Below are 19,571 nucleotides of genomic sequence, written 5' to 3'. Positions count from 1 at the left end.
GAGAAAAAAATGCTTATTCTAACATATTACCAAGTCTAGTATTAGAGTGATATTTTATGCCATTAATAATGTAAAAATTCTTTAATCCCTTTTATTTTAATATATTTTGACTTAATGGGCCAAACATACAAACTTTGGTAGTTATTACAAAATAAAAAAATAAATATTAAACGTCACTGTGTAAAAATCAAATGTCAGTAGTAGAATTTAGGAGATGCAACATGGAGAAAGAATAGGACTATTAGTGCCACCATCTTTCATTGTAGAGGGTCAAATGTTACTGCGTGCAAACATTTATGGAAGAAGAAATAAAACTTTATATTATATTTAAAGTTTAATAGTAAATAATAGAAGTAAAATAATAATAGTACACATAACAAGTATTAGAAGGGGGTAGACGACAGTAAAATAGATCCTGACCTTTCATGTCAGAGAATGAATACTAGTGTCTAAAGTTGAAAATTCATAAATGTAGACTCACTCTCTCACCCTCTTTCTCTCTCTCTCTCTATATATATACAATTAAATTTTTATTGAAAATATATTTTAATTAGAAAAGTATCAGAAAACCAAAATGTTTCAAAAATTCTTTTTTAGTATTTAATGTGTCAACATGTACATTCATTGATTTGTATTGAGCCTTTAAAGGAGAAGAATATTAATGGAAGTTAGTTATCATGATGCCAATATGAAAGTAACAGTTTTATTAAAGTAGTGGGATAATACAAATTTTTTATTTCTAATTTTAAGTTTTTTGATACTATAACATTGTTTTTAACTTTAAAACATAATTTTATATTAAACCTTTCCAAAATTTATCAGACTGTTAATATTAGAAGGGCAGGGATTTTAGTTTTTCTGCTCTATTCTTAGAACACAGAACAATGATTGGCATATAATAGATGTTCCACAAACATTTGTTGAGTGAATGCAATCTGAATTCAACAAATAGTTTTTAATCATCTCCTACATGAAAGGCAATATTTTAGGTTCAGCGACTCCAACCCTAATCAATCACTCTCTTTTCTTTTTACAAATCTCATTTTGATTCCACTTTAATAATTTAATTTCATCCTTATTTCTCCATGACCTTTTGCTTCATATGGTTTGCATCCATGGAAACCTAAAATACTTTAATATTATATTTGGCCTTCCGGGGCAACAGCCATTTAAGATAAACACTGGAGAAAGATTAGGAATTGCATAATGAGACCCTTACATATGGAGGCAACAGCATTTATGAGGACTTGGTGTGTCAGAAGGATAGGAAGATTTTTGATACAGTTAAGAGTGTTTGAGAGGTAAATGTAGTCAGAGTGTTTCTAATCGTGGGGGAAAAAAAAAAAAAGAACAATGTAAGCCATTCAAGAACATCTGTGTTTCAAAACCATCTATACACCTGCAGCCAAGAATTGATATGAGGTAACACTGAAGAACTATTGCTAGGATACTGGGGATAGAAAGATTATATATATAATATTTTGTATATAAATATATGTGTAGTCAAATTAGATAGATGGTAAAATTATTAGAACTTGGTGACTGAATATTTATAGGGAGGGAGGTTTGAGGATGATTTGGGCAAAAGTCTTATAGAGAATTTCAAGCAGGGGGACAGATTTTAATTTTTTGGTGGTGATAGTGATGATATTTTCTTGTGATGCATGTGAATTGGTAAATTCAGTTCAATGTATTTAAGGTGCCTGAGTGAAATTCAAGTACAGATGTCTAACTACTTAATTGTAGGTTAGAAAGTGGGTGTTCATCTCAAGAGAAGACAGTGGACTGATGATAAAGTTTTGCAATCAATAGCATATAGAATTAATAAACTTGAAAATTAATAAACCAGTGCATTTAGTGCTACATTTTTATTTCGAATTTTTTTATATTGTTATCATACGTTTATACCACCTATGCTTTATATATAATATAAAATAATAATCAGATTTATTATTTTTCGAACACATGCTATTCACTAGGCACAATACTGGATACTTTACATTTATTGCTCATTTAGTCTTTTTTTTTTTTTTTTTTTTTAACATCTTTATTGAAGTATAATTGCCTTACAATGGTGTGTTAGCTTCTGCTTTATAACAAAGTGAATCAGTAATACATATACAATATGTTCCCATTTCTCTTCCCTCTTGCATCTCCCTCCCTCCCACCCTCCCCATCCCATCCCTCTAGGTGGTCACAAAACACCGAGCTGATCTCCCTGTGCTATGCGGCTGCTTCCCACTAGTTATCTATTTTACATTTGGTAGTGTATATATGTCCATGACACTCTCTTACCCTGTCACATCTCACCCCACCCCCTCCCCATATCCTCAAGTCCATTCTCTAGGAGGTCTGTGTCTTTATTCCCGTCTTGCCACTAGGTTCTTCATGGCCTTTTTTTTTTTTTTTTTTTTTTTCCCTTAGATTCCGTATATATGTGTTAGCATACTGTATTTGTTTTTCTCTTTCTGACTTACTTCACTCTGTATGACAGACTCTAACTCCATCCACCTCATTACAAATACCTCCATTTCATTTCTTTTTATGGCTGAGTAATATTCCATTGTATATATGTGCCACATCTTCTTTATCCATTCATCTGTCGATGGACATTTAGATTGCTTCCATGTCCTGGCTATTGTAAATAGAGCTGCAATGAACATTTTGGTACGTGACTCTTTTTGACCTATGGTTTTCTCAGGGTATATGCCCAGTAGTGGGATTGCTGGGTCGTATGGTAGTTCTATTTGTAGTTTTTTAAGGAACCTCCATACTGTTCTCCATAGTGGCTGTATCAATTTACATTCCCACCAACAGTGCAAGAGTGTTCCCTTTCCTCCACACCCTCTCCAGCATTTATTGTTTCTAGATTTTTTGATGATGGCCATTCTGACCGGTGTGAGATGATATCTCATTGTAGTTTTGATTTGCATTTCTCTAATGATTAATGATGTTGAGCATTCTTTCATGTGTCTGTAGGCCATCTGTATATCTTCTTTGGAGAAATGTCTATTTAGGTCTTCGGCCCATTTTTGGATTGGGTTGTTCGTTTTTTTGTTATTGAGCTGCATGAGCTGCTTGTAAATCTTGGAGATTAATCCTTTGTCAGTTGCTTCATTTGCAAATATTTTCTCCCATTCTGATGGTTGTCTTTTGGTCTTGTTTATGGTTTCCTTTGCTGTGCAAAAGCTTTTAAGTTTCATTAGGTCCCATTTGTTTATTTGTGTTCTTATTTCCATTTCTCTGGGAGCTGGGTCAAAAAGAATCTTGCTGTGATGTATGTCATAGAGTGTTCTGCCTATGTTTTCCTCTAAGAGTTTGATAGTGTCTGCCCTTACACTTAGGTCTTTAATCCATTTTGAGTTTATTTTTGTGCATGGTGTCAGGGAGTGTTCTATTTTCATACTTTTACATGTACCTGTCCAATTTTCCCAGCACCACTTATTGAAGAGGCTGTCTTTTCTCCACTGTATATGCTTGCCTCCTTTATCAAAAATAAGGTGACCATATGTGTGTGGGTTTATCTCTGGGCTTTCTATCCTGTTCCATTGATCTATATTTCTGTTTTTGTGCCAGTACCACACTGTCTTGATTACTGAAGCTTTGTAATATAGTCTGAAGTCAGGGAGCCTGATTCCCCCAGCTCCATTTTTCGTTCTCAAGATTGCTTTGGCTATTCGAGGTCTTTTGTGTTTCCATACAAATTGTGAAATTTTTTGTTCTAGTTCTGTGAAAAATGCCAGTGGTAGTTTGATAGGGATTGCATTGAATCTGTAGATTGCTTTGGGTAGTAGAGTCATTTTCACAATGTTGATTCTTCCAATCCAGGAACATGGTATATCTCTCCATCTATTTGTATCATCTTTAATTTCTTTCATCAGTGTCTTATAATTTTCTGCATAAAGGTCTTTTGTCTCCTTAGGTAGGTTTATTCCTAGATATTTTATTCCTTTTGTTGCAATGGTAAATGGGAGTGTTTTCTTAATTTCACTTTCAGATTTTTCGTCATTAGTGTATAGAAATGCAAGAGATTTCTGTGCATTAATTTTGTATCCTGCTACTTTACCAAATTCATTGATTAGCTCTAGGAGTTTTCTGGTAGCATCTTTAGGATTCTCTATGTATAGTATCATGTCATCTGCAAATAGTGACAGCTTTACTTCTTCTTTTCCGATTTGGATTCCTTTTATTTCTTTGTCTTCTCTGATTGCTGTGGCTAACACTTCCAAAACTATGTTGAATAATAGTGGTGAGAGTGGGCAACCTTGTCTTGTTCCTGATCTTAGTGGAAATGGTTTCAGTTTTTCACCATTGAGGACAATGTTGGCTGTGGGTTTCTCATATATGGCCTTTATTATGTTGAGGAAAGTTCCCTCTATGCCTACTTTCTGCAGGGCTTTTATCATAAATGGGTGTTGAATTTTGTCGAAAGCTTTCTCTGCATCTATTGAGATGATCATATGGTTTTTCTCCTTCAGTTTGTTAATATGATGTATCACATTGATTGATTTGCGTATATTGAAGAATCCTTGCATTCCTGGGATAAACCCCACTTGATCATGGTGTATGATCCTTTTAATGTGCTGTTGGATTCTGTTTGCTAGTATTTTGTTGAGGATTTTTGCATCTATGTTCATCAGTGATATTGGCCTGTAGTTTTCTTTCTTTGTGACATCTTTGTCTGGTTTTGGTATCAGGGTGATGGTGGCCTCGTAGAATGAGTTTGGGAGTGTTCCTCCCTCTGCAATATTTTGGAAGAGTTTGAGAAGGATAGGTGTTAGCTCTTCTCTAAATGTTTGATAGAATTCACCTGTGAAGCCATCTGGTCCTGGGCTTTTGTTTGTTGGAAGGTTTTTAATCACAGTTTCAATTTCAGTGCTTGTGATTGGTCTGTTCATATTTTCTATTTCTTCCTGGTTCAGTCTCGGCAGTTTGTGCATTTCTAAGAATCTGTCCATTTCTTGCAGGTTGTCCATTTTATTGGCATAGAGTTGCTTGTAGTAATCTCTCATGATCTTTTGTATTTCTGCAGTGTCAGTGGTTACTTCTCCTTTTTCATTTCTAATTCTATTGATCTGAGTCTTCTCCCTTTTTCTCTTGATGAGTCTGGCTAATGGTTTATCAATTTTGTTTATATTCTCAAAGAACCAGCTTTTAGTTTCATTGATTTTTGCTATTGTTTCCTTCATTTCTTTTTCATTTATTTCTGACCTGATCTTTATAATTTCTTTCCTTCTGCTGGCTTTGGGGTTTTTTTGTTCTTCTTTCTCTAATTGCTTTAGGTGCAAGGTTAGGTTGTTTATTCGAAATGTTTCCTGTTTCTTGAGGTAGGCTTGTATTGCTATAAACTTCCCTCTTAGCACTGGTTTTGCTGCGTCCCATAGGTTTTGGGTCGTCGTATCTCCATTGTCATTTGTTTCTAGGTATTTTTTGATTTCCCCTTTGATTTCTTCAGTGATCACTTCGTTATTAAGTAATGTATTGTGTAGCCTCCATGTGTTTGTATTTTTTACAGATCTTTTCCTGTAATTGATATCTAGTCTCATAGCGTTGTGGTCGGAAAAGATACTTGATACGATTTCAATTTTCTTAAATTTACCAAGGCTTGATTTGTGACCCAAGATATGATCTATCCTGGAGAATGTTCCATGAGCACTTGAGAAAAATGTGTATTCTGTTGTTTTTGGGTGGAATGTCCTATAAATATCAATTAAGTCCATCTTGTTTAATGTATCATTTAAAGCTTGTGTTTCCTTATTTATTTTCATTTTGGATGATCTGTCCATTGGTGAGAGTGGGGTGTTAAAGTCCCCTACTATGATTGTGTTACTGTCGATTTCCCCTTTTATGGCTGTTAGTATTTGCCTTATGTATTGAGGTGCTCCTATGTTGGGTGCATAAATATTTACAATTGTTATACCTTCCTCTTGTATCGATCCCTTGATCATTATATAGTGTCCTTCTTTGTCTCTTGTAATAGTCTTTATTTTAAAGTCTATTTTGTCTGATATGAGAATTGCTACTCCAGCTTTCTTTTGATTTCCATTTGCATGGAATATCTTTTTCCATCCCCTCACTTTCAGTCTATATGTGTCTCTAGGTCTGAAGTGGGTCTCTTGTAGACAGCATATATATGGGTCTTGTTTTTGTATCCATTCAGCCAGCCTGTGTCTTTTGGCGGGAGCATTTAATCCATTTACATTCAAGGTAATTATCGATATGTATGTTCCTATTCCCATTTTCTTAAATGTTTTGGGTTTGTTATTGTAGGTGTTTTCCTTCTCTTGTGTTTCTTGCCTAGAAAAGTTCCTTTAGCATTTGTTGTAAAGCTGGTTTGGTGGTGCTGAACTCTCTCAGCTTTTGCTTGTCTGTAAAGGTTTTAATTTCTCCATCGAATCTGAATGAGATCCTTGCTGGGTAGTGTAATCTTGGTTGTAGGTTTTTCTCCTTCATCACTTTAAGTATATCCTGCCACTCCCTTCTGGCTTGCAGAGTTTCTGCTGAAAGATCAGATGTTAACCTTATGGGGATTCCCTTGTGTGTTATTTGTTTTTTTTCCTTTGCTGCCTTTAATATGTTTTCCTTATATTTAATTTTTGACAGTTTGATTAATATGTGTTTTGGTGTGTTTCTCCTTGGGTTTATCCTGTATGGGACTCTCTGTGCTTCCAGGACTTGATTAACTATTTCCTTTCCCATATTAGGAAAGTTTTCAACTATAATCTCTTCAAATATCTTCTCAGTCCCTTTCTTTTTCTCTTCTTCTTCTGGGACCCCTATAATTCGAATGTTGGCACGTTTAATGTTGTCCCAGAGGTCTCTGAGACTGTCCTCAGTTCTTTTCATTCTTTTTTCTTTATCCTGCTCTGCAGTAGTTATTTCCACCATTTTATCTTCCAGGTCACTTATCCTTTCTTCTGCCTCAGTTATTCTGCTATTGATCCCATCTAGAGTATTTTTAATTTCATTTATTGTGGTTTTCATCATTGCTTGGTTCCTCTTTAGTTCTTCTACATCCTTGTTAAATGTTTCTTGCATTTTGTCTATTCTGTTTACAAGATTTTGGATCATCCTTACTATCATTATTCTGAATTCTTTTTCAGGTAGACTACCTATTTCCTCTTCATTTGTTAAGTCTGGTATGTTCTGACCCTGCTCCTTCATCTGCTGTGTGTTTTTCTGTCGTCTCATTTTGCTTATCTTACTGTGTTTGGGGTCTCCTTTTCACAGGCTGCAGGTTCGTAGTTCCTGTTGTTTTTGGTATCTGTCCCCAGTGGCTAAGGTTGGTTCAGTGGGTTGTGTAGGCTTCCTGGTGGAGGGGACTAGTGCCTGAGCTCTGGTGGATGAGGTTGGATCTTGTCTTTCTGGTGGGCACGTCCACGTCTGGTGGTGTATTTTGGGGTGTCTGTGGCCGTATTATGATTTTAGGCAGCCTCTCTGCTAATGGATGGGGCTGTGTTCCTGTCTTGCTAGTTGTTTGGCATAGGGTGTCCAGCACTGTAGCTTGCTGGTCGTTGAGTGAAGCTGGGTCTTGATGTTGAGATGGAGATCTCTGAGAGATTTTTGCCGTTTGGTATTACGTGGAGCTGGGAGGTCTCTTGTGGAACAGTGTCCTGAAGTTGACTCTCCCACCTCAGAGGCACGGCCCTGATGCCTGGCTGGAGCACCAAGAGCCTTTCGTCCACACGGCTCAGAGTAAAAGGGAGAAAAAATAGAAAGAAAGAAAGAAAGAAAGAGGCTATAATATAGTGAAGTAAAATAAAGCTATTGTAAAGCAAAGCTATACAGACAAAATCGCACCCAGAAGCATATACATATACACTCACAAATAAAAGGAAAAGGGGAAAAATTAATATATCCTGCTCCCAAAGTCCACCTCCTGAATTTGGGATGATTCGTTGTCTATTCAGGTATTCAACAGATGCAGGCACATCAAGTTGTTTGTGGAGTTTTAATCCGCTGCTTCTAAGGCTGCTGGGGGAGATTTCCCCTTATTTTCCCTGTTCGCACAGCTCCTGGGGTTCAGCTTTGGATTTGGACCCGCCTCTGCGTGTAGGTCGCCTGAGGGCGTCTATTCCCCGCACAGACAGGACGGGGTTAAAGGAGCAGCTGCTTCGGGGGCTCTGGCTCACTCAGGCCGCGGGGAGGGAGGTGTACAGAGGAGGCGGGGTGAGCCTGCGGCGGCCGAGGCCGGCGTGACGTTGCACCAGCCTGAGGTGGGCAGTGCGTTCTCCCGGGGAACTTGTTCCCGGATCACGGGACCCTGGCAGTGGCGGGCTGCACAGGCTCCCGGGAGGGGCGATGTGGAGAGTGACCTGTGCTCACACACAGGCTTTTTGGAGGCGGCAGCAGCAGCCCCAGCGTCTCACGCCCGCCTGTGGGGTCCGTGCTGATCGCCGCGGCTCGCGCCTTTTTCTGGAACTCCTTTAAGCAGCGCTCTGAATCCCCTCTCCTTGCGCTCAGCGAAACAAAGAGGCAAGAAAAAGTCTCTTGCCTCTTCGGCAGCTGCAGACCTTTTCCCGGTCTCCCTCCCAGCCAGCTGTGGTGCGCTAACCCCTTCAGGCTGTGTTCACGCCGCCAGCCCCAGTCCTCTCCCTGCGATCCAACCGAAGCCCGAACCTCAGCTCCCAGCCCCGCCCGCCGAGCAGACAAGACTCTCGGGCTGGTGAGTGCTGCTCCGCGCCCAGCCTCTGTGCGGGAGTCTCTCCGTTTTTTTCCTCTGCGCCCCTGTTGCTGTGGGGTCTGCGGTGATCGCCGCGGCTCGCGCCCTTCTCTGGAGTTCGTTTAGGCGGCGCTCTGAATCCCCTCTCCTTGCGCGCCGCGAAACAAAGAGGCAAGAAAAAGTCTCTTGCCTCTTCGGCAGCTGCAGACTTTTTCCCGGTCTCCCTCCCAGCCAGCTGTTGTGCGCTAATCCCTTCAGGCTGTGTTCACGCTGCCAGCCTCAGTCCTCTCCCTGCGATCCGACCGAAGCCGAGCCTCAGCTCCCAGCCCCGCCCGCCCTGGCGGGGGAGCAGACAAGCCTCTCGGGCTGGAGAGTGCTGCTCGGCGGGCGCCGATCCTCTGTGCGGGAGTCTCTCCGTTTTTCCCTCTGCGCCCCTGTTGCTGTGGGGTCCGCGCTGTTCGCCGCGGCTCGCGCCTGTCTCTGGAGTTTGTTTAGGCGGCACTCTGAATCCCCTCTCCTCGCGCACCAGGAAACAAAGAGGGAAGAAAAAGTCTCTTGCCTCTTCGGCAGCTGCAGACTTTTTCCCGGACTCCCTCCCGGCTAGCTGTGGTGCACTAACGCCTTCAGGCTGTGTTCACGCCGCCAACCCCAGTCCTCTCCCTGCGATCCGACCGAAGCCCGAGCCTCAGCTCCCAGCCCCGCCCGCCCCGGCGGGTGAGCAGACAAGCCTCTCGGGCTGGAGAGTGCTGCTCGGCGCCGAGCCTCCGTGCGGGAACCTCTCCGCTTTGCCCTCCGCACCCCTGTGGCTGCGCTCTCCTCCGCGGCTCCGAAGCTTCCCCCCTCTGCCACCCGCAGTCTCTGCCCGCGAAGGGGTTCCTAGTGCGTGGAAATCTTTCCTCCTTCACGGCTCCCTCCCACTAGTGCAGGTGCCGTCCCTATTCTTTTGTCTCTGTTATTTCTTTTTTCTTTTGCCCTACCCAAGTACGGGGGGAGTTTCTTGCCTTTTTGGAGGTCGGACGTTTTCTGCCAGCGTTCAGTGGGTGTTCTGTAGGAGCAGTTCCACGTGTAGATGTATTTCTACTGTATCTGTGGGAAGGAAGGTGATCTCCGCGTCTTACTCTTCCGCCATCTTCCCCGAAGACGCTCATTTAGTCTTTACAAAAACCTTGTGAGGGCTTGAAATCCCTATCTTGATGATGGTAGAACTTAAGGTTATAAAATATCTTTCTTGTGTTCAGTACTGAAAGAGCTGAATCTGGGACCACGTTTGCCTTATATTCATGTCCATATTTGCCCATCAGCAGTGCTGCCTCCAGTCTATTTCAGTTCAGTTCTGTATGTTTATGGAAGAAATTGCTTCACTAAAACTATTATTTCACAGCTTGCTACCCACTCTAATGTCTGCTGTAGATGATTAGAGTCATTTATGCAACTAAGAATTAACAATGTGGGAAAAACACTGTGGAAACTCTTGGGGGTTTTTAGTTGCTTTTCAAAACCTTCTTAGCATTACAGGTTTGTCTAAAAGTTACCTCTCTGTGCAAGTTTTACTTTGACATATTACCTTATTATATATACCAAAAGAGGTGTCTGAAAAGATGGAGCATAGAGCCACCCTTGAGATCTTATTTTTGAGTTACTGTTCTGCAAATCATTCATGCTAATACATAGGTTTGCAGAAATATGGTTGAGGTTTCTACAGTCCATACTTCCCTATGTTATGGTCTGCAAATCCTGTTTAAAATAGATAATGTGCACATACAGGCACACACACATTTGATATAAGCCAATAAAAAACATCTGGGATAACACAACATTCAATTACACAATATCCAGCCTTTCAAATAGTGGACCTTTATAAACCAGGACATGGAACAAGTTCATAATTGAAAGGGATTTTGCTGTTTGGATGATATCCTTCATTTTGACTGTGAATGCAAGTCTGTAACATCATACTTGTGACAGTGGTAATTATCACTGACAAAGTTTCTCTGTTGCTCCAAATCCAGCCAATTGCTTATTTCCTCAGCACCTTCCTTTCTCACTAATGACTGTGAATCAATAGCATCCCTTTCTGGAACTAGTCGTGAATAAGTGGTGAGGGAACTTTTAGGTTAACAGGAAGTCAGAGATTGTGCAACATTCTGTGGAACATTCAGAAAAGGCTTTGTTATAATATCCTTGGTCAATTATTAGAGATATGTTTGTCTTCCCATCATTAAAGAATTAGCCTCTAATTTGATTTTCCTAGATGCAATTTTTCAGGAAGTTGCTAGACCTTGGATAACTGCAGCAAGGACAAAAAAGTGCAGTTAGTGAGATGCAAAGAGTCTAAAAAGCACATCATATTGGGAACCTATCTTTAGTGACTGTATGTCTTTTGTTACAAATCATTTTTCAGTGAAAATAATAAATCTTTTCTTGGATAAGTGACAGATGGTTTAGATTGGCAAATTTGCTTTCAGTAAATCCATAAGAGGAAATAATCTGTCATGTTTCAGAAGGGTAACAAGAGGTCAAATACTAAGATTTGGATCTAATCCCTCAGCAGCTGGGCTATGAGTGAATATCCTTGATCTAATACTGTCTTTTAGAAAATTCTCTTTGAGAAGATGTGTTGTGCATCTTATTTCAAAAGAAGTCTCATTAATTTCCCATATGCTGTGCAAAATTGCTTTGGAGTACCAACCTTCTCTGTGTATTAAATATGTAGGCATGTGTATTGTGCATTTCTCTGTGTAAGCTGATGATGGAAACACAACCACAAGCCCAGGAACTTAAATGTTCTTCTTATTTACATGGTAACATTATGGAGCATATTTTCATTCCTTTTACTTAATTTTATTTCGCAAAATGAGAAGATTCCAGAAAAATAAATGAGAACTTCAATCTTGATATATACAAATGAGGTTTGCTATTTATTTTCTCCTATCAAAATTAACAGAAACTAAATAGTTAATGGACAAACTAAAACAAGTTCCTCTCTAAGGGCTCTTTGGGAACAGTCTTCTGACAGTCACTCTATGTTTCCATTTGGCTCTAACTTATAGAAAATCCTACTATTGCAACTTATACTACTTATAGGCTTACATTTCTCATGTAAGGAAATTCAAAGGAGGTTATCCAGAGCCATTAGTGTGACTTGACAATGCATTGCCAACTTGGTATCCTTTATCTTCCTGATTCACTAATTTGAACCTGTGATTTTGGCTTCCATGATCACAGGATTATTGATATACATTGAAGAGCATGTCTCAATTAAATTAAGAAAAAAGGAAAGTACCAAAGGAAGGTAGGTCCTCTATGGAGTGCTTCATGTGGCTGATCATAGCTGCAAGGGAGTCTTGCACAATATGCATTTTAGTTTTACTGTTTTGTTAACAGAGGAAGACAAAGGAAATTAATTTGAACAAATTAATTTGAGCTTTTGAGAAGTCCACCCAATGTGTTCCATAGTTTATTAAGTAAAATGCTATCCTTTTAATTAGAAGAGAATGAGTCACTTTCAGAACATAATTGAGCACTAGAGTAAAATGAAACTTGCTCCCTAGTAGATGTGGAAAAATTGTTTTTATCTTATTCCTCATTATGGTAGCAAACCATATATTTGCTTAGATTTGCCTGTTCTTTATTTTGAAGCCTTATGTCTGTTATAGAATCATAATAACTAAATTTTTAGTTTCTCAGAAAAAAAAATCACCACTTATTCATTTTTGTCTTTCTTCCAGAATAGAGCATTGCTCAGAGTATTAGTAACACTGATCAGTTAAATTAATTAATATTTTAACCACTCTTAAAATATCCAGAAATAATTACTCAAGGTGGTTTGGAAGAGAAATTTTATTTACTATAGCCATCAAATGATTAACATAACTTGGCTAATAATATTAGGAACTTTAGAAATATATGAGTAATATTTTATATTTACACTAAAATAATACATTTGAAATTAGATTTTTGGAGATAATTACTCTTGTCATTTCACCCCATCTTTTCTTGCTACTCAAAATAGACCTAATAGGCATTAGCTATTTCTGGCCTTCACAGACAACTTGAGATTAATTTCTGCACTTTCCACGTGACTGTTGTATGAACCTGCCCAATTTAATTCCAGCTCCAGGACATGGAGGGATAGGCTGTACTGATTAAAATATTAGGGATAATTTTTTTGCACTAAAATCCTAAAGGGGAGTCACTACAAAGGTATAAGGAAAGGATGAATGAGGATTGGATACTTTTAGATGCTCATATATCCCCTATATTATTTAGTATGATAGGCCTAGATATGCTCTTAGAAAATGCACATCCCTACATTTAAACTCGTGAGAAAGATCTTCCAGTCTTAGCACTGTAGAAACAACAACTACCAAACTATTGCTCCTGCCTTCTCACTTTTACTGTTGAATGGAATGGTAAGATGCTAGAATATTAAGACACAGATAAGGGATTTAGATTTAGGATCTGGCATGGATATACTTAGAGTAGACTTTTTGATTTAGCTTTTGCCTTAGGCTACTCATATTAAATTTGACTAGGCAAAAATGATCCGAAAGGGAAGATAATGGAAGACATTACTAGAGCTCACTGAGGGATCTGATTTTATTCTGTTTGGGGGAACATGTCCCCTTGGAGATGACCATGGCCATATGATCTGTGTTGGCCAATGAAATGTGAACCTGAAATGACATATATATTTTCCGAGTGGAAGAATTTAAGAGTCATGAACGATTATCTGTGCACACTTCCTCTGCCACAGAAATAGTGAAATCGCATGTTAATATGTAATGCCATGAAGTCAAAGCAACCTGGGATGATAAGTCAAAACTTAGAAGACAGCTGCTCTAGGGAGTCATCTAGACACACAGTAGACTGCATGATTGAGAAAGAAACTTTACTTAAAAGTTTCTGTACATGTCAATCTGAAACTAACACAACACTGTTAATCAACTATGCTCCAATATAAAATAAAAATTAAGGGCTTCCCTGGTGGCGCAGTGGTTGAGAATCTGCCTGCCAGTGCAGGGGACACGGGTTTGAGCCCTGGTCTGGGAGGATCCCACATGCTGCGGAGCCACTGGCCCCGTGAGCCACAATTACTGAGCCTGCGTGTCTGGAGCCTGTGCTCTGCAACAAGAGAGCCCGTGATAGTGAGAGGCCCGCGCACCGCGATGAAGAGTGGCCCCCACTTGCCGCAACTGGAGAAAGCCCTCGCACAGAAACGAAGACCCAACACAGCCAAAAATAAATAAATAAATAAATAAAAAGCCAGACCCTTAGCTCTTTAAAAAAAAAAAAAAAATTAAATAAAAGGTTTCTGATCTCTCAGTGATGTTGTTATGGCAATATAATTAAGCCTACCTTGGTTGAACCTCTAGATCCTCAAAAATTTGAGAAATAAGACAAGTGATTTTAAAATATCAACTTACTTTATTAGTAAACTCTTAGATGAGGGATAAAATCTAAGCTTAAGTATGGGGAAGGAAATGGAACTAGTAAGTAACCTCAAAAATAGGCAAACTCCTTCCTCCTTCCAAGCCACAGGTAAAGCTGAAATCCCTACCTGGAATACCTTCTCAAGAAAGGATTAAGGAATGGGGGGATGGTGAGATATATTGGACCTTGCTGGCAGATTCACTACCAAAAAGGAGAGGAGAGGAAACCAGTTGAACATGACCAGTTTACTGGTACCAGATTTTCTAATTAGGTAAAGTTATTTCACCTCCCCTGACATTAAGAGGATAAAGGGCAGAGAGGCCAGGAATGTACCAGCACCCCTACTTGTAAATAAACAGGATGGGGAAGGAGACTTTTTTGCTTGTTGCCCTGCAAGACTCCGTCTGCTCCCTACCTTCTGCTCCAGTTACACATTGCATTCTTGTATTTAATCTTGAAGGCATATGAACATGTTATTTCCTGTGAATTAAACAGTCATCTATTCTCTCTTATTCATCATTCAAATCTCAACTCAATAGCTATTTCCCCAGTTAAACCTTCTCTGCTTCCTTAACTGGATCAGTTTTCTTTATTAAAAGCTTTTTTATTGTATCGTTTATCTCTTATGTATTAACCACGTTTGTGATTTTATATTTGTTGTGTAATTAATTTTATTAATGCCTGTATCCCTAATAAGATTATAAATGGAATAATATTATGCCTGTTTTATCCATCATCTATTCTTTGTGTCTTGCATAGTGGAGCTGTTTTTCTCTCTCTCCCTCTTTCCTTCTCTTTCCCTCTCTCCTCTTCCTGCTCCTCCTCCTCCCCCTTCTATTTTCTCTCTCTCTCTCTATATATATATACACACACAGAAACACACACATCCACATTTCTACATATATGCCAAAGTACATAAAATATACAAATATACACATATATTGTGTATTCATTATATTGATACATTATTTACACATACAGAAGTGTGTAGAATGTATACAGAATGTACATAAGCTAAGTATTTTAAATATTTTTAAATATTTTAAATATTTTAAAGAGGTATATTCATAATTGTACAGGTGAGAAATATTTGGAAGGTAGATGAAGTATCTAAAAGCAATCTGTATAAAATAACTGGTAAACGAAATTGGATTTAAGGAAAACAAGGAATGCCAAATTATGGAGTGGAATGTGAAATTAAACTGTTTGAAAGTAAATTATAAGGGAATACTCGTCTGCCACTGCACTGATTTTGCCTGTGAGAGCACTGTGATGAACCAGAAGCAAAGTCTCATGGTGGTGACTCAGATTGGTTTCATTGTATATTAAGTCATTATCAATATTTGCCATCTACAGTCCACATTAAGGTGTAAGTTAAGTGGCTGCAACAAAGAACCACAGAATATAATGAATAAAAACATACATTTCCTTCCTACCTACTTCCAGGTGTAGGTGGGGCAGGTGGTGGGTTGGCTCTACTCCACAGAATCATCCAGGAATAGTAATTTCTTATATTTTTTTCATTCAGCCTCCCTTTTGTTTTCATTATGTGGTTAAGGCTGAGTTATTGTCATGATGTTCAGGCCCTGTGTATGGAGGTAAGAGTTGAAGTCCAAGAAAACAGATTTCATTTTAATGGAGTGACTCAGAATTACCCACTGTATGTGTCTGTTAACCATCACTAGTTCCAGAGAGGTTGAGGAACATTCTGTCTGGGTAGATACAGTTAAAATTCTTTCACTAAGGGAGAAATCTATATTTTTGTGGAACAATAAATCATCTGCCACACAGCTTACATATGAAACGTAATTCTGACTGCAAGAACCACAGTGTTATTTTAAATATCGATTCTATTCTTTTTAATTTTTTCATAAAGTTATTTGGTTGAAAGATTTTTTTAAGTTTTGCTTCTTTCTTAAGTAATTCATTTTTGTTTCAGAAATGTAAATAAATTTGCAATTTCACAATGTAGTTTAATGGAGAAGACAGGAATTTAGGAACAGAATTATGTTTATATAAACTTGTGTTAATCCTATTTCACTAAAGAAGGATATTTAAAAAAGAAAACAAGCAAACAATAACATTTTTCAAAAAGCTTTGTTAAATTTGAAGTGAATGTTTATTTCCTTAAGATACCTAATATCACAAGTTTTCAAATTCTGTTGCACAGCTATATGATTTTGAAGAGAAGCCTGAGGAATCACTGTGTGTGTGTGTGTGTGTGTGTGTTCAGTGTGTGTGTTCATGTTTGGGGCAAGGGAGTGTTGCTGTTCTGAACTGAGTTCTGAACTCCTTCCTGGGGTTTTAATTATTGCAAATAGAACTGCTAGGAACATAGGTAGATATATATTTATATGTTCATATACATATATATTTCATATATATTTATGTTGAGAATATATGTGGAAATAGAATCGCTGGATCATAATCATATGTTCAACTTTCATAGAAACTACAAATAAACAGCCAGAAAGTTTTCCTAAGTTTTTTCTACAAATTATCCACTGAAACTATCTGGGCCTAGAGATTTCTCTTTTTAGAAGCTTTTACATTTCAGATTCAATTTCTTTAATATTTATAGAACTATTCAGTTAATCTATTACATGTTGAGGGAGGGTTGACAGTTTGTATTTTTAAGGAATTGAGCCATTTTCCCTAACTCTTCTAACTTATGTGTGTAGAATTGTTGGTAGTATTCCCTTATTTTCCTTTTAATAGATACAGGAGTTATAGTTACGTGATTATTATTTCTCTTTGTTCTTGATAATTTTCTTTGCTCTGAAGTCTAGTTTTTCTGATATTAATATAGTCACTTCCATGCTTTTTATAATTCACTTTTGCATGGTATACCTTTTTATCTTTTTACTTCCAACATATTTTATTATATTTGAAGTGAAGTTCTTGTAAATAGAGTTGGGCATGGGGTACCTTTTGTACACCACATTCATTTGAATATAGTTCTTTCCAGTAAATGTGGCAGGATATAAAACCAATTCCACCAGTTTAGCCCATGTCATCATAGAGAGGCATCAATATGAAAGTGTAGCATGTGCTTCCTACAAGAAGTGGGAGTCGTTCAGAGGCATTTTCTAATTTAGTGTAAAAATGAAGCAGCCCTTAAGTATTTGACTGATGACACATCTTTAATTAAAATTTTAAATGTAAACAGAGGCATATACTGAGCTTCAAAAATTGTGGAATTTAGTAATTAGTGAATATCACCACAGTAAATGAGGTATGGTAAATGGAATAATGTTTTTCCTGGTTTCTTTGCGTGAGCGGAAACCTCATCACAACCTGCAACTTTCCTTACAACTCTTTGATATTTGCTCCTGTACATCTTTCCCATTTTAGCAAGCACTGAATAAAAAGAACACTCTGTTGTCAGACTCCCCTTCTCTAGTCCCACTCAGAGTCAAACACTGAATACCTTCGACTAGACTAGCATAGTCCCTGACCAAGATTGGAAAAAAGCAGGAGGGTTTTTTTCTATATTCATATTAATCTTTGTATAGTGCACATTTGGAGTAAAACTGTACCTTTCTTCCCGCTGAGATAAACTGTCCTATTGTCTGTTGTGTTTTCTCATATCATTTGTCTGGAGTTCTGTTAGACATTCAAGATCAAATTCAGTTAAGAAAGCAAATTTCATGATGGTAGGATATTTTAACGTTTTTTTCCACTGCTATACTCCAGCAGATATAGCAATGCTTCATTCATAGTAAACAACAATAAATATTAGTTGAGTGAATCAACCAGTGAATACCAATATTACTCCTCTGTGCCTTTACAGTTTTGAACTGAGATCTGATATTCTGTTTATTAAACTCAGGTCAGTGCTGACTTTTAGGGATCTAGATCCCATTTGTCTCCCCTGAATTCTGTCTGAAGTTTTGTTGCAGACGGAATAAACAGCAAAAAAATTTCTATCTAATATAAAATGTTGCTATGAGTTTGCGAACTCCATTGTCACATTTTAACCTCCAGAGTAGATACCTAGGGGCATCAACTAGCTAGAATTAAATACAAATTTACCTTGTTCCTTTGCTGTATATAAATTGCTAGATAATAAAGTAGTAGAAAGAGCCTTGGTTTTGTAATAACTCACATCAGGATTCCAATACCATCTCTGACATTGTAACTGTGTTGTGTCTATAGGCAAGTTTCCTCATTCGATTCAATAAAAAATAATTGTGTGCTCCAATTCATCAGGCAGTGTACTATAACCCAGGGTTATGAAAATACAGTCTTTATCCTTAGAGAGTTCAATATGTAGTAGGAGAAACAGCCACATAAACAGATAATAAAAAGAGTTTTAAAATGCAATAATAGTGATTTAACCGAGGATTATAAGAAGTCAAAAGAGGAGAATATTACCTAGCCTTAGGAACTTCTTCATTGAACTTATACCCCATGTGAAATTACCAGCAAAATATAGCCCAAATCTAAATGTTTCTTGCTACCTCCGAAGCTAGCAATCTGGTGTACTCTAAACCATCATCACATCTTCTTTGCATAAAAAGAAGGTGGTTCAAATTTGCTGTTATAGTATCACCACAACAGCCATAATAATCTTGAAGATATAAATTATGTCATTTTCCTGTTTAAAATTCTCCAATAGCTTTCCACCATACTTCTTTTTTTTTTAACATCTTTATTGGAGTATAATTGCTTTATAATGGTGTGTTGGTTTCTGCTGCATAACAAAGTGAATCAGCTATACATATACATATATCCCCATATCTCCTCCCTCTTGCATCTCCCTCCCACCCTCCCTAGCCCACCCCTCTAGGTGGTCACAAAGCACCAAGCTGATCTCCCTGTGCTATGCAGCTGCTTCCCACTAGCTATCTATTTTACATTTGTTAGTGTATATATGTCCATGCCACGCTCTCATTTCGTCCCAGCTTACCCTTCCCCCTCCCCGTGTCCTCAAGTCCATTCTCTATGTCTGCGTCTTTATTCCTGTCCTGCCCCTAGGTTCTTCAGAACCATTTTTTTTTAAATTTTAGATTCCATATAATGTTAGCATACGGTATTTGTTTTTCTCTTTCTGACATACTGCACTCTCTATGACAGTCTCTAGGTCCATCTACCTCACTACAAATAACTCAATTTTGTTTCTTTTTATGGCTGAGTAATATTCCATTGTATATATGTGCCACATCTTCTTTATCCATTCATCTGTTGATGGACACTTAGGTTGCTTCCATGTCCTGGCTATTGTAAATACAGATGCAGTGAACATTGTGGTACATGACTCTTTTTGAATTATGGTTTTCTCAGGGTATATGCCCAGTAGTGGGAATGCTGGGTCGTATGGTAGTTCTATTTTTAGTTTTTTAAGGAACCTCCATACTGTTCTCCATAGTGGCTCTATCAATTTACATTCCCACCAACAGTGCAAGAGGGTTCCCTTTTCTCCACACCCTCTCCAGCATTTATTGTTTGTAGATTTTTTGATGCTGGCCATTCT

General features: G+C 38.1%; 1 protein-coding gene and 1 long non-coding RNA gene across 3 annotated transcripts in view; both read left to right on the top strand.

Moving 5' to 3' along the window:
• The window catches only part of LOC309661997 (uncharacterized protein), a 515,569-nt gene that overhangs the window by 409,764 nt on the left and 86,234 nt on the right, over nucleotides 1-19,571 (top strand). The gene's annotated exons all lie outside the window — the stretch shown is intronic.
• LOC309662015 overlaps nucleotides 1-19,571 on the top strand; it is a 181,728-nt gene that overhangs the window by 104,124 nt on the left and 58,033 nt on the right. The gene's annotated exons all lie outside the window — the stretch shown is intronic.

This window comes from Balaenoptera physalus, assembly GCF_965194825.1.
Source record: "Balaenoptera physalus genome assembly, chromosome: 5".
NCBI classification, from domain to species: Eukaryota; Metazoa; Chordata; class Mammalia; order Artiodactyla; family Balaenopteridae; genus Balaenoptera; species Balaenoptera physalus.
The sequence above is the reverse complement of the archived record's forward strand: the minus strand, read 5'-3'. Positions and strand labels throughout refer to the sequence as shown.